General features: G+C 42.0%; 2 non-coding genes across 2 annotated transcripts; both read left to right on the top strand.

The window, feature by feature from the left end:
* The first annotated feature begins 335 nt into the window (after nt 1-335).
* Nucleotides 336-442, top strand: LOC145612849 (small nucleolar RNA R71). Its single transcript, XR_014106763.1, has one exon. It is a non-coding gene; the product is annotated as a small nucleolar RNA R71 (small nucleolar RNA).
* Nucleotides 443-14,245: 13,803 nt separating this feature from the next.
* Nucleotides 14,246-14,351, top strand: LOC145612788 (small nucleolar RNA R71). The gene has a single exon (XR_014106711.1). It is a non-coding gene; the product is annotated as a small nucleolar RNA R71 (small nucleolar RNA).
* The last annotated feature ends 1,447 nt before the right edge of the window (nt 14,352-15,798 follow it).

Raw genomic sequence — 15,798 nt, 5'->3', positions numbered from 1 at the left:
TAGACACATTATCATTCGAAGAATTAGATGCATGTGAGTTAGGGAGGGGGGAGATAGGAGGGGGAGAAGATTGCATTTGATCAAATTTAGAAGACAAGGCATCCAATTTTGAACTAAGCATGTTAATAGCATTTACCTCATACTTTCCCCCTCTCTTAGAGGTGCTTCTCTCATCGGGGCTCCAATCGGTGTAGTTTTGGACTACATCCTATATGATCTTTAATGCCTCCGCGGGTGGCTTGTTCATGAGTGGCCCACCCGATGCTCCATCTAAGAGTATGTTGTCCGATCTCAATAGACCCCTATAGAATCCATGAAGCAAAAGCCAATCTTCCATCCCATGGTGGGGGCATTGTTGTTGATAGCTTTTGAATCTCTCCCAAGCATTGTAGAGAGACTCATCGGGCTCTTCTTGGAAGTTTGAAATCTTGGACCTCAACTCCGTCGTTTTCCCAAGAGGAATGAACCTCCCAAGGAATGCTGAAGTTACCTCATTCCAAGTTGTCAATGAATTCGGAGTCAACCTATCGAGCCAATCACTTGCACTCCCCGAAAGAGAAAATTTAAACATGCTTAGAAGAATGTACTGCGGAGTCACCCCATTTGCCTTCGTGGTGCTACAATACCGTGTGAATTGCTTTAGATGCGCAATGGGGTCCTCATGCTTTGCCCCAGAGAATTGATGACCCTCAATCAAGGTGATAAGGGCGGGCCTTATCTCGAAATTATTTGCTTCAGTAGTGGGAGTAGCAATCCCACTTGCTTCTTGATACGGTGGAGGAACACCAAACTCTCTCAAAGTATTATTTGGAAGAGCCATCTCAAATTGGTGAAGAGGTGGAGAAGTTGGAGAATTTGTCCTTGGTGACTCTAATGGAATGGTGTCTCCACTAGACTCACTAGAAATAGAATGATTGGACTCAACTACCACTTGTGGCTCACTTTATGTGGCACCACTAGCTTTCGCCCTCTTTTCTCTTCGATTTGCCCTTACCTCTTTTTCAAGCTCGAGATTCAACGGCACAAGAGGAAGTTGTTTCGGGGTTTTTTGTGATCTCCTCGGATACTGGTCACGCTCTTCTGACAATGAGACTCGGACACCTGCAAAATAACGAATATTCCGGTGATCGGAATATTCGCCTCCGACGATCAAGTTAGTGATCGGAAACCGGAAAAGCTAGAGAGAGAAAGTAGAGAGAAGTTGGAGCTTTTTGTGCTCTATATTTAAGTTATGTCATAATCCACCCCTCCCATCATAAATGATTGGGGTATTTATAGGGGTGGGAACATGTGCCCTTTTAGGGTTTATACCCTAGAATTTCGTGACGTGATTGGCTGCGCAATCAGAAGTCGCCACGTGTCATGGGGGGCGCCGTTTTACGGCTTTCAAGGGTTTCTTGGGATTTGGGCCTGATGTAATTAGGGCCTTTTTTCTCTTTCTGATGTTGCATTTGGGTATTTAAAGATAACTGACACGTGTCACCCTGTCAGGGGGACACGTATCACACTCTCATATGGCCACGTGTCGCCTTCTTATTGGGCCACGTGTCACTATGAGATTGGGCCACGTACCTGGGGTATTTTTACCCTAAACATTTTCCCCTCAGAGGGGGTGGCTCGTACACTTACTGGCCGCCTCCTCTAATCTTGCATTCTGGACGTCCTGGTACTCTGGGTTGGGTTTACCTCCCATCCGCCCTAGACGTCCATATACTTTGTACTCAAAAGCTCTTTTTGCTACCTGGACGTCCATATATTTTGTTCTGGACGTCCTTGTAGTCTGGCGTGAGCTTGTCTTCTTGCTCATTTGGACGTCCATACTTTGTACTGGACGTTCTCGTACTCTGAGAGAGGCTTAACCCCTGGGTTCATTTGGACATCCACATACTTTGGACTGGACGTCTTCTTACTCTGGGAGGAGTTTATCTCCTAACTCATCGGGACGTCCACATATTTTGGACTGGACGTCCTCATACTCTGGGAGGATTTTATCTCCTAACTACCCAGAGCGGCCACAACAGTGGGGCTGGACGCTCTGATACTCCGGGAGTAGCTTATCTCCTAACTACCCAGAGCGGCCACAACAGTGGGGCTGGACGTTCTGATACTCTGGGAGAAGCTTATCTCCTAACTACCCAGAGCGTCCACATATTTTTGAGATGGATTGGGCTTCCATGATTTCAGGCGTACTCTCTGGTTCTTTCATCATGCTGCGTACGTCTGAACTTTTCCCTTTGGAGTAAACGTCTGAGAACTGGGCGGACGCATTTTCCTCTTAGATATTTTCAAGTTTTGGAGACTAAGTGTTGAAGGTGTAAAACTCTTGAATTTGTGACTTAACTCATTTCTACTCACTTTGATGTGCCGTCAATTGTCCGTCTGATTTTTGTTTTTTTCACAAGTTAACAGAACCCTAACGTCGTTCTGTCCCTTTCTTCGAGTAGTTTCTCAAGAAATTACCGTTTGAATGTTTAGGCGGGAAAGATGGTTTTACCATTTTGCCCCCATGAGTTCATTCTATAAATATGGGAAGTGAATTCTCATTTTCACACTTTACCCAATTGTGAATTCTAGAGAGAAGTCAGACCATTATAGTGAGAGAAATTAATTTTTTCTTTAATCTTCAAGAGCGCCGCCGTGAGTTTGAGTTTTCCGGGCATTTTTTGAGTTTTCCGGTCAATCTTCAAGAACTTCACCACCACCTTCAAAGTTTTCAAAACGTACAAAGGTAGGCCGTCTACACCTGTCTCTTTTACTTTTACTTGTGTTTTTCTTTTTTCTTTACTTCAATTCTGGATCCATACTCGGCTTCGTCCGACTCTCCTCATGAGGCCGGCCGTTCGCCTGGGACTGAGGAGTCTAGAGTGGACGGAGAAGAGTTGTCTCCTCCTTGGAGTAAGTCTATGTCTGATGCGTACATACTCACCCCCACTTATTCCTCTCTGTCCCAACAGGCAATGTCAAGAACAATGCGTACGCATGAGCGTCATGCGGCCAGGAACCCAGACGGCAGTCTGGTTCACCCTAGGGTCCCCTATGACCCTAGTAACCCAAGTACAATGGAGGTGGAGACTACCTCCACAACCCAAACAACGACCGCCTCCACTGGCTCTCATCACTTGGCCGTGGAGGTCACTTCTTCCTTCGAGGAACGCCTACAAGCTGAAGGCGCCTCGTCCACTCTTGCTCCGGAACTTAGGTTCCCTCAATTCGCCAGTTCAGTCATGGATGGGACCGAACTGGTAGCCTGCACAGACCATCCTACCGATCTTGGGGCGGACGCTGCTGGTTCGTCCGTCCCTTCTTCCTCTCGACCTCTGCTTCAACTGGGCGGGGCGGACAGACCTTTGACGGGAATCTCAATCAGGGAACCGTCCGACCTGCCTATTTGCAACGCCCCTCGTTCGGGAAATCAGGCGGACGCTGCCAAGGACAAAGGCAAGCGTCCATTAGTTGAGGAGGGCGTTCCTTCTTCCATGGGCGTACATAGCTCAAGAGGCCGAAGCTCGGCCGAGGCAGCAGACCTGGACAGGGTGCTGTCTTCAGAGTTTGGGAGTGCCCCTTCTCACCAAATGGAAGAAGAAGAAGTTGAGAAAGAGGCCGTGGGTGAGACGGCCGAAGGTGAGGCGGCGGCCGAAGAAAACGTCGCCAACATTGACAACTTCAGGGACCCGTACGCCTGTACGGTTGGAGAGACGGCCCTGAAGTTCTTGAAAAAGGATTTTGAGAAGTACAAGGAGTCCCTCCATTTGGGGGAGGGATTCGAAATACAAGTACCCAGGAAAGCCATTGCTGTGGCTACCTGGGATGAGGAGAAGCCACGCAAATGGGCGTTTTGCGTTTACAGGGCCGCCTTGGATGTAGGCCTTCACTTCCCTCTTCATCCATTCGTTCGGACAGTTCTGGACGAATATGACATTGGCCTTTTCCAACTGACGCCAAACAGTTGGTTAAATATTTTTGGGTATTTGGTGACATGCATCTGCAAGGGTTTCACGCTAGACTTTGCGGTCTTCTGTGAGATGCACTCACTCACTCGGCTGGAGAAGGATACGGATGGTTGGCTCGTCTTGAGCGCGACCGGGGATTACATGGTTGTGGTCGATGGTGTCAGCAAATGGAGGGACTGGAAGCACCGATTTTACCGCATCAAAACTCAAGATGCGGAGTTCAACCTCCGCATTAACAAGTGCCGTCCAGAACCAATTCAGCTTGGACGCGGGGACCATAAACCTAATAAGCCGCCCATCCATCCAAGCCACGAGCACCAGCTGGAATATTTCAAGGTCAACCGAGTGAAGCGGGGTAACAAAACCGAACGTGTCCCTAGCCATTGGGTTCCTTGATGGGAAGGAGAACGGTAGGTCGTTGGGCTACCACCCCACCCAATCAAACAAAATTTGTAACTTAACAAACCCCTATTTAGTGTAGTGGTAAGTCAAGGTCGAGCCCAAAAGAATGGAGGTCGAATGCACAATGTCTAAGTCAAGCTATTTCGAAGTCAAGTAGGGGTTTATGGTAGAAAATAGAGCTAGAGCTAAATGATGCAAGAACTTATATGAAATCAATCTAAAGACACTAGGGCAATGGATCCACATGTAATTGTAATGGAAAATGGTAATTTGGGAGGTCAAACCGACTAAGTCAAGTGATATGAAGGAAGATCATCATGTATCCAAAAGAGCATACTAAGATGGTTCACCTAGAGGTCTAACTAGCGTCAACTACGCTAAACACTACCTAGGGAACGTCTCAAAGCACCTCAATCGTGAAATTGCAAGTTACTAATCAATGGTCCGTATCATAGCAAGCTCACAATGCAATCTAGTGCAATAATCAAAGATGGCCAAACCTCAATTAATCACACACATGCACATGAATTATCAACCAAATTTAATCATATCATCAACTCCATCAATTATCCCCAAATTACACTAATCCATTATTCAAACATGCTTCACCATTTCCCTAGCTAGGAAACTACTCACTAGCCATAGGAATTAAGATCAAAACTACAACAATCATCAATTTCATCATCAACATAATTGAAATCAAAGATTAAACCAACAATCAATCAAAATCAATCAAAATTCAATCAATAACCAAATCAATCATCAATAACATGGAAAACAAGTGAAATCAACCAAAATCAAACTTGTATTGAAATCAAGAAGAAAATCCTTACAAAACTTTGATCTAAAGATCAAATACAATTAGGAATCCTTGAGCAATCACCAAAAATCATGAGTTTCTCTCTCTAAAGTTCTTGAGTTTCTCTCTCTAAAATTCTCCCAAAACTAACTATCAAATTCAATCTAAAAACTTCTTTCTAAAAATAGGTAGAAATAACTATATATACAAAGAGGAGGTCGGCATTGACGCCCAAAAATAGACCCTCGTAGGTGCGGGCGCTCGGAGGAGAGAGAATGGTGCGCATGGGAACACACCCGGACAGGTGCGCCCGCACGCACCTGGTGTGCGGTCGCACACGACAGATGTGCGGCCGCACACTACTCTAGTGCGCCCGCACAACCCTGGGTTTTCCCCCTTCTTCTCTTCGTCCTAGCTCAAGCGGTGCACACGTCCTAGATGATGATGATGGAGGAAAAAGTAGGCAGAAACTTTCTTGAATTTCTTGAAAAGTATAAGCCATGAAGAAGGCATATACAAAGCCTTGAAACTCGTCTCTTGGATCCACCCTTGACTTGAAGCTTCTTGCACCTTCTTTAGGCATGAAAACAATGAAAGCTCATAGAGAGGAAGCTCGGGAATTCTTGGACAATCAATTACCACCTTCAAACAAATGATAAAAAGCAAGTAAAAGAGAAAAATAACAAGTAAACTAGAAAAAGCATGAAATAGAGAAACTAACTACAAAAAGCATAAAATGAGTGCCATAAATGTCACTCATCATTCCTCTTGCCAATTGGCTAAGGGACACTACCTTCATGTTTGCGTATGGCCTGTACCAGAACATGCCCCAAGGTGGACACTTAGATATATAAACTTTTTGTACGCACATAGAGTTTTTAGAAAAATATTCTAACACTTTGCTTCTTTTCTTTTTGCAGCGGAGGCGTACGCTATGCTTGACTCGGCCCAGAAAGGAGAGGTGGAGATGTCTGAGGTGGACCTGGCTCGATACAAGGCTCGTTTCAAGATGTACGAACAACTCAAGGAGGTAAACACTTAGGAGCTACAACAAGCCCTTTAAACCCCAAAGTCGCCTATGAGGACGAGTGAGGTCTCGTAAGGGTATCCTAAGAGTTTGACCCATAACTCTCCACCAAACATCAATGAGGCAAACCATAAAAAGGAAGGAAAATGAAATAAAAACAAACCTTTGCGAAATGAATCAACATAAAGACTATAATGCAAATGAATGACAATCTTTCTCAAGTAGTTAAGGTATGCACGTTTCAAGATATCCAAGGTTGATTGAAACATAGGGTATGCTAGGCATAGGAACTAGTTATCACAATTCACTTTCATCCCAAACAATCTTACCGCGTTCTTCCCACTAGTCTCAATTCTCCCCTTAGTGAGTGTCCCAATGATTCCTCGAAGGAACCGGAAAAGAATTATTTTAAGGCTACTCGATAATCTTGACTATGCATCCCCTTTCCTTAGGCAATGACCCATGATGCCCTCCCCCGAATAGTGACTCAACTATCTAGGTCGAAAGGTCTTTCCCCAAGGTTGTAACGTAAGGCATAAAGGGTGAAGGTAGGCTAAAATTTAAAAATTTGGTGATTTTCCTAAAAAGTGAAGCAAAAGGGTGATCAATCCTTAACACCACAATCAAGAAATTACCAAACAAAAACAACACCCCCAAGCTTACTTGAAGCTATACTCAAAAAAATATATACAAAAAGCGTACACGCTTCTCCCCCAAGCTAAAATGAAGCATTGTCCTCAATGCTTAGTAGGAGAAAAGAATACATCAAAATATTTTTGAATTTTTCACTTTTTCAATTTTTTGTGTTTTTATATTGAATTTGCAAAGTCCTTGCCTTTTGCTTAATTCGGACGGCTTTTCCTAAATGCAAATTATTAGTCCATGCCTTTTGAGAAGTAGGACGGCTTTTCCATATATATTTGCCATTATTCACAAAGAAGACGAAATCACAAACTTGCTTACATAAAAACCAAAATTCCAACTTAACCACCACAAACTTCATCTCAAATGATCATAATGCTTCACAAAAACCAAGAAAGTATAGAAAATGAATCAAAAGGTCAAATAACTAAAGATGTGGCTTGAAAAGAAGGGATAAGGCTCAAATGGTTGCAAGAAGGCAAATGTAAACCCAAAAATAAAGAAAATAACAACATATAACAAAAATGAAAAATACCACCCCGAAAATGTGCCTTTGTCCTTCCTAGATAGTTCGGTCTCGTGTTTGAGAATCATACATCAAGCTTTATTAGATTAGGTTTGCATAGTCAAGGATCCACGCCGCTCATACAAGGAATGTTAAAGGCTAGTAAAACAAGTAACCTCACAAGGTTGTGGCAAAAACTCATTAGTGGTGTCAAATCAACTATAGGAAGCAACTACCAACGTACCACAAACAAGTAGAATCCGGCTTCATGATCCCCCTAGTTCAAACCAACTACCCTAGCATACACTATCCTAGAGTCAACCGAACATAGTCTCAAACCGTGCATACCTTTACAACCTAGGAAGAAAATCATGCAAAAGACAAGTTCAATGTACAAGGTTCATTCCATAAGAAAAGAAATGAAAAACAATGCCTCAAAATCACATTAAAAATAAAAAGAAAAATAAAGGAAAGTAAGAGAAAAAGTAAAATAAAAGAAAGTAAAAGAAAAGAAACGGAGACATAGAAAAGGAAAACATAGGAGAAATAGCATGCAAAGGACTAGAAAGCAAGTGAAACACATAAAATTCCCAATCGACAAACAAATGATCGATAGACAACAAAGTCACCGATCCCAAACACATTACGTGTTAACAAGCATCCATCCTCGAACCATTCAACTTCTCCTAAACTAATCCTATTCTATGCAACCAAGGAAAATAAAGAGAAAATAAGAAAGGTCTCACCGGGATTCCAAGCTTAGCAAAAATAAATGAAGCGATTAGAAACCACCTCGTAGCATGCCATATCCATAAGCTCTTCAAGGAACCAAGTGAGAAAAAGAAATAAAAGAAACTATGAACAAAGAAAATGGTTAGTAACTTCAAAACAAATAAAAGAAAACAACAAATAAAAGGAAACTAAACTAAGCAAGAAGTATATACAACTAAAGGAAAGAAAAGCTAAACTAACCAAAGAATAGAAAGAATAAAAGAAATAAAGCTAAGTAAACAATAAAGTCTAAACTAACTAAAGAACTACTCTAAACTACAAGATTTGGATTTAAGGGATTTGGATTAAAGGGTTTTGGATTAAGGGATTTGGATATAAGGGATCATCAACAACAACATGCCAAGCAAAACATCGCCACAAACAACAAGCATCCAAGTAAATCGGGCAAACAAGCTAGCTACAAGGGAAGTAGCCTAAAGATCAAGAAAATGAGGAAAACAAACAAGAGGAATGAAAATAAACATGCAAACAACTAAGATATGTACACAACAACAAAATTGGTCACCGAGCAAGTTATTAGTTCCCCCAAGCTAGATAAAAATACATCTTAACATCCCAATCAAAACAAAACATGCATCAAAAATATAAGGGATGGAGGTAAAAAGCATGAGAAGCTAAAGGGAACTAATAACTACTACCATTACCACCACCACTCCCACTCGGCCCGGCCCCATCGGGGTCTCTGTTGCGCTCGGGGTCATCGAAGGGATGAGGGTAGGGCTCCCATCCTCCGGTGTACCCCTCGGGCCACCCATAATGCCCCTTGAAAAGATCTTGTTGCCAAGGAGCAAGAGGGGTGAAGTTATTGGGCAAAGTGAGTTCAAAGGGGTGGTTGGGATGGACATGGGGGTAGTTAGGATCACCCATATAGTCACTACCACCCGGAGCCTTGTAATCATAGTTACCGTGCTCGTCCGGATAGTAGTGACGCTCGGTGTCGGGGTTAGAAGGCCCCGACCAATAAGGATGCCCATACGAAGGTAGAGGACCTTGTTGGGGCGGAAAGTATGGATAGTTAACCGGGGGAGTAATGTTCCCACGGTTAACCTCCGCCTCATAAATTTGTTGTTGTTGTGTAAACATACCTTGCTGCATCTCTTAAAGACCTCTTAGTTGCTCATAGATGGCCCCAAAGTCTTGATCATACATGTCATCCACGTGGATTTTTAATCCACTCATTTGCTCACTAAGAGCCCTCAAATCCGCATTGGCGAAAGCATGTTGCCCTTGCTCTTGCTCTTGCTCTTGAGGGGCTTGTTGTTGTGGAGAATAATGTTGTTGTTGTTGTTGATGTTGTTGTTCTTCTTCTTCATCATCTTCTTCCTCATCCTCCTCGGAGTCAAAGTTGGGATGCCAGAAGGACTTGGGAACATGCCACACATTGTTGGCAATCCGAGCCAAAGAAGTCAAGCTGGGGTTAGGCAAGTAGCACCAATGCTTGTTGCCCCTAAGCCACTCATATCTCCCTTCGCTAAAGCCCTTGGAGATGAATTGGATTTGACCCAATTGTTGCATATCGAGGTAGATAGAAGTTGCATCCCCGATCTCCTTACAAAATGGGAGATAATCATCGAGGCGAAGGCGAGTCAATAGCCTAGTTACCATGCCCCCACATGGGATCTCTCCCGTACTCCTCTTGCGAAGATCTAAGAAATATTGGGCAAAGATATAGCCCAAGTTCAACCGGCCCACATACTCTGGGCGGGTAGACAACCAAAGGACCTTGAGCTCCAACTTACTCAACTTCCCCATTTCTTGTTTGGGGAACAAAACATAGCCCAAAAGACGGTGTACAACCCTAAGGCAAGGTTGGTACACCTCTAAGATCTTAGCCCGGTTGGTGATAAACTCATTACCACCTGAGATGTCTTCCCACCATGAGTGTTGATCATACTCCGGGAAGATGTAGTGTTCAACGTTGACAATATCCCCATGGGGATCAAAATCCAGAGCGGCGTTGAACTCTTCCAATGATTGGTCGAAGATGTGGTTGAACAATTGGAAACGCACCCTATATACCCCTCCTACGGGTACAAGCTCTAAGGTAGCCAAGAACTCCAAAGTAGGCTCCTTATAGGTGCGGTAGGCATCGGTGATGAAAGAACCCAATCTGAGATTTAGAAGCAACGACCGCACATCATTATCAATACCCAACTTCAGCCTATCGGGTTGGAAGTAGTGGCGGGTTTGTTTTAGGATTCTTTCATCCTTCAAGTTTTGGTAGAAGGTCTTTTGTTTGTCGGTGAAGTTTTTCTTTTTGGGAAGAGAGGTTGGGGGTCGTGTTTGAGTGGAGGAAGGGTTGGAAGTACTAGGCCTAGAAGATGTACTAGGCCTAGAGGAGGTACTTGGGCGAGGAGGTTCATCGATGCTAACATCGGTTTTCCGCTTCTTGGTGAACTTCTTGAGGTATTTAGACATTTTGAGAGGCTTAGAAAGATCACCAATATCCAATCAAGGAGCAAAATCAATGAACCAAGAATACCACACCCAAATTCACCACTTACTACCAAAATTGCCAAACTCCAAATTCACACTTCTTTTCAATCAAACCAATCCACAACACCAATAATCCAAGAAAAACTCCTTTTCAACAATCCAAGAACAACCACAAGACCAATACCAAAATCACCATATACTACCAATACTCCAAAAATTCAACTCACAAGATTTCAACCAAAAATGATGAGAATCACTACAAAATCAAAAAACAACACAATGTTATGCAAAATCAATCAACAAACATCACCAAATCACAACCAATATCAAGATCAAGCATCAAAAATCACAAAATCAATACTACACTATTCATGCTCATACAAATTTTCAATCTATGCAAATTTATGATATAAATGGCAAAATTAAAGCAAGGATTAGTGATTATACCATAAAAGAAGCAAGATTAACCAATTTTGAGCAAGCAATTTGAATCCACAAAGAAGGCCCCAAATTCGGTCACCAACAGTAGGAGAGAGAGTGAGTGAAATTTGGGTCAATTTGTGAGGAATTTGTAGTGTAGAAAACTTTGTGAGTGATTTTAATTGAAATTGGAGTGATTTTGGTGAGGATTTGAGTGATTTTTGATGATGAAAGAGGGAGTAGAAGGTGCGCACAAGGAGGGTTTTGGAAGAGGAAGTGCGTGAGGAAGATATAGCCGTCCAGCCCATGTGCGGCCACATAGGAATGGTGTGCGCCCGCACACGCAGGCTGTGCGCCCGCACATGCCTCGTGTGCGGCCGCACATCCCTGTGCGTGCCCCTTCCTTCCTTTTTCTAAAAAATTTGATACTTACTGCCTATTTTGGTGCGCACATGAATCATGATGGTGATGAGGAACAACATAGGCAGTAGCTAAAATCATTTTCAAAGCCCTCAAAGTTGAAAATTCATGTGCTCACCACAAAAATTCACTAAGTATCAATTTCCTCCAACTTTCAAAACATGAATTTCCTATCTTACCCCTCTAAAATTCTTACCCTTTTACCTCAAATTTCGATTAGAATCGAATAAAATATGATTTGTGCCACGAACACCTTCCATTCATCATGCATACTTGTAGAATTCCAATCCCGCAAAAGGTCATCCTAAAAATCCAATCAAGTAGAAAAGTAAAAGAAAAGACAAAGTAATAAAAGAAACAAAAATGAGAAAATTCAAAAATCAAAGAGAAAGGTTAGAAACTCCGGGTTGCCTCCCGGGAAGCGCTTGCTTAGGGTCCTAAGCTCGACCCTTCCTCCAAATCATGGAGGATCAAAGAACACCACCTTCTTCAAGGTAGTTGATAGAGCAAAATCTTCTTCAATTTTGAGCAACTTCTCATCGTTTCTTAATGAAACCTTCACAAAATTCTTTTCAAATTCTTCCTTTTCCTTTCTCAACTTCTTTCTTTTTCTTGCTTTCTTCGAGTCACGGGCCTTTTTCTTCGGCTTGACTTCAACATCTTTAATCATAGAAGCTTTCTCTTCATCTTGAGAATTAAGCTTGAACCAATTTCGAATCTCAATTCCTTTTTCATCCCTTGGCTTTTGAATTACAAATTCTTCTTCACTAACATCATTAAGACTTGCACAAACATCATCAACAATCTCAAAAACATCGTTAGTAGAAGAATCAATCATGCACATATCATCAATGGAACGAGAAAGACTAGCACATGCTATATCTTGCACACAAGATAAGGACTCATGCATTGGCTTCAACTTAAAACTCTCTTCCAATTTTCCACATCTCAAAGTGATTTGACCTCCCTTCACATCTATTAAAGCTCCCGAGGTGGCTAAGAAAGGCCTCCCTAAAATGATTGGAATATGTTCATCCTCCTCAATCTCCAAAACAACAAAATCCACGGGAAAGACAAACTCTCCAATCTTTAAAGGAACATCATCAATTCTTCCCTTAGGAAGCTTAATAGAGCAATCGGCCAATTAAAGTGTTATATTAGATGGTTGAAGCTCACCTAGATCAAGCCTTTTGAAAACCGAAAAGGGCATAATACTCACACTAGCCCCTAGAGCACACAAAGCATTCTCAAAAACCATTTTCTTAATTTGACAAGGGATTGAAAAATTCCCCGGATCTTCCATCTTCTCCGGAAGCTCACCATGGATAAGAGCACTAAAACACTTCCCTCCTTCCACCGAACTACCCTCATCAAAATCTTCCTTCTCCTCTAGTATCTCCTTAAGGAACTTGGAGTACTTAGGCATGTCGGGAATTGGCTCGGTAGAGGGTGTGGAATCATGAACATCCTTAAGAACTTCAAGGAACTTCCCAAATTGCTCATCCATTTTGAATCTCAAATATTTTTGGGGATATGGTAGATCGGGAAATCTCTCTACCTCACTCATCTTTTCAACAACACATTCTTCTTTTTTATCAACCTCACAATAAATTTCCTTGGACTCAACCCTCTCCACTTCATTCTCCATAACACCACTCTCATCTCCTTCCTCTTTTGAACAAGAAACTCCCTTATCAAAATCATTTCCCCCACTTGTGGCAATAGAGTACACGGGTTTCTTTGGTTCAACACCTTGGGAAGGCAAAGATGAAGGACTAGCAAAATCCTTAATAGTGCTTGCTAATTGGGTAATTTGAGTCTCAAGCATCTTATTGTGGGTCATCATCTCATTGAATTTCTTATCACTAACCGCCACATAGGTGTTAATGATCTTGGTTTGATTATCAATCAATTCCTCCAAAGTAGTCCTAGGAGAAGAAGGTTGTGAATAGGAATTTTCACCTTGAGTCTTTGGAACAAAACCGGGTGGGGGACCTCTTTGAGCGTTGTTTTGAAAATTTCCCCTTCCTTGATTGTTTCAATTACCCCTATTTTGATTTGAACCATAACCTTGATTATGGTTACCACCACCATGATTATGGTTACCATTACCTTGGTTATGATTTACATAACCTTGGTTTTGATTACCATAATTTTGGTTTTGATTGCCATAATTTTGGCTTTGATTTTGGCCACTATAACCTTGGTTATGGTTACCACGAGAACCTTGATTCCCTTGGTTCCTATAACCACCATTATGACTATAGTTGTCAAAATTGCATTGGTTTTGGTAATTCCTATTCCATTGGCCTCTTTGATTATCAAACCTTTGAACATTGTTGTTTGACACAAAATTAACATGTTCACACTCATTGTTGTCAAATTCATCAACACATTCATTGTTGCAATTGCTAGAATCATGGTCATATGATCCACATACATCACAAAACAAACATCCCATAGGCATATTATGTGAAGTAGAAGGAGTTTGATAGTTAGAAGAAGTACCTCTCCCCTTAATTTGGGAGGGAAGATTTGGAGCTTGGGAAGAGGAAGAAACACTCTCCAACTTGGCCTTGATCGCCGTCATCTCCTTTCCCAAGTTTGTCATTTGAGAGGAAAGATTGTTGATGGCATTAAGATGGTCCACCGAATACAACGAAGATTGCTTACTTGAAGAATCTCTTTCCCCATCTTGCCAATCTCTATAGTAAGTCACCACATCCTCTATTATGTCCACAACTTCTTCTTCGGTTTTGTTCATGATTGGACCACCGGCCCCTCCATCAAGGCATGCCTTGCCTTGAGGAATCAAACCACCGTAGAAGATTTGGATCAATTGATATGTTGGAATTCCGTGGTGAGGACACCCTCTTTGGTACTCCTTGAATCTCTCCCATGCCTCATAAAGACTCTCATTTGGCTTTTGCTTGAATCCTTGAATTAAAGCTCTTGCCTCCGCCGTTTTCTTTTGAGGATAGAAACGGGACAAGAAAGCTTTAGTAACATCATCCCAAGTTCTCAATGAATTGGGCTTCACCTCTTTGTCTAGCCATTCCAAAGACCTTCCTAAGAGAGAGAAAGGGAACAACTTAAGGCGGATGAATTCTTGAGACACTCCATTAACCTTGATCGTGTTACAATATTTTTCAAACTCCTTAAGATGGTTCAATGGGCTCTCGTTCTTTGCCCCGCTATATTGTCTCCTCTCTATTAGGGTGATCATTGCCGGCCGAATTTCAAAGTCGTTTGCTGGTGTAGTAGGTGGAGCTATGCCGCTCTCGAACCTATATGCACCGGGTACTCCCAATTCTTTCAAGGCAACTCTTGGTTGTTCTCCCATGACTTTCTCTTGTTCAATCTCTTCTTCGCTTGAGGAACTATAATCCAAGGTCTTGTTTGCTACTCTCCTCCTTGAGAGAGTTCTTTCAATCTCCGGATCAAAGGGAACAAATGAGCGATCTCGGGACCTATGCATACAAAACTCAAAGAAAATATAAGAAGCACGGCTACAAGTGTAGCCTAAAGTGTAAAATCTTTTTGTATTTTGCAAATGAAATGAAATAGACTCAACAACAACATGCACTCAAAGCACCATTCCCCGGCAACGGCGCCATTTTGATGGGAAGGAGAATGGTAGGTCGTTGGGCTACCACCCCACCCAATCAAACAAAATTTGTAACTTAACAAACCCCTATTTAGTGTAATGGTAAGTCAAGGTCGAACCCAAAAGAATGGAGGTCGAATGCACAATGTCTAAGTCAAGCTATTTCAAAGTCAAGTAGGGGTTTATGGTAGAAACTAGAGCTAGAGCTAAATGATGCAAGAACTTATATGAAATCAATCTAAAGACACTAGGGCAATGGATCCACATGTAATTGTAATGGAAAATGGTAATTTGGGAGGTCAAACCGACTAAATCAAGTGATATGAAGGAAGATCATCATGTATCCAAAAGAGCATACTAAGATGGTTTACCTAGAGGTCTAACTAGCGTCAACTACGCTAAACACTACCTAGGGAACGTCTCAAAGCACCTCAATCGTGAAATTGCAAGTTACTAATCAATGGTCCGTATCATAGCAAGCTCACAATGCAATCTAGTGCAATAATCAAAGATGGCCAAACCTCAATTAATCACATACATGCACATGAATTATCAACCAAATTTAATCATATCATCAACTCCATCAATTATCCCCAAATTACACTAATCCATTATTCAAACATGCTTCACCATTTCCCTAGCTAGGAAACTACTCACTAGCCATAGGAATTAAGATCAAAACTACAACAATCATCAATTTCATCATCAACATAATTGAAATCAAAGATTAAACCAACAATCAATCAAAATCAATCAAAATTCAATCAATAACCAAATCAATCATCAATAACATTGAAA

This window comes from Chenopodium album, chromosome 24 (genome assembly GCF_948465745.1).
Source record: "Chenopodium album chromosome 24, dcCheAlbu1.1, whole genome shotgun sequence".
Lineage (NCBI taxonomy): Eukaryota > Viridiplantae > Streptophyta > Magnoliopsida > Caryophyllales > Amaranthaceae > Chenopodium > Chenopodium album.
The sequence above is the reverse complement of the archived record's forward strand: the minus strand, read 5'-3'. Positions and strand labels throughout refer to the sequence as shown.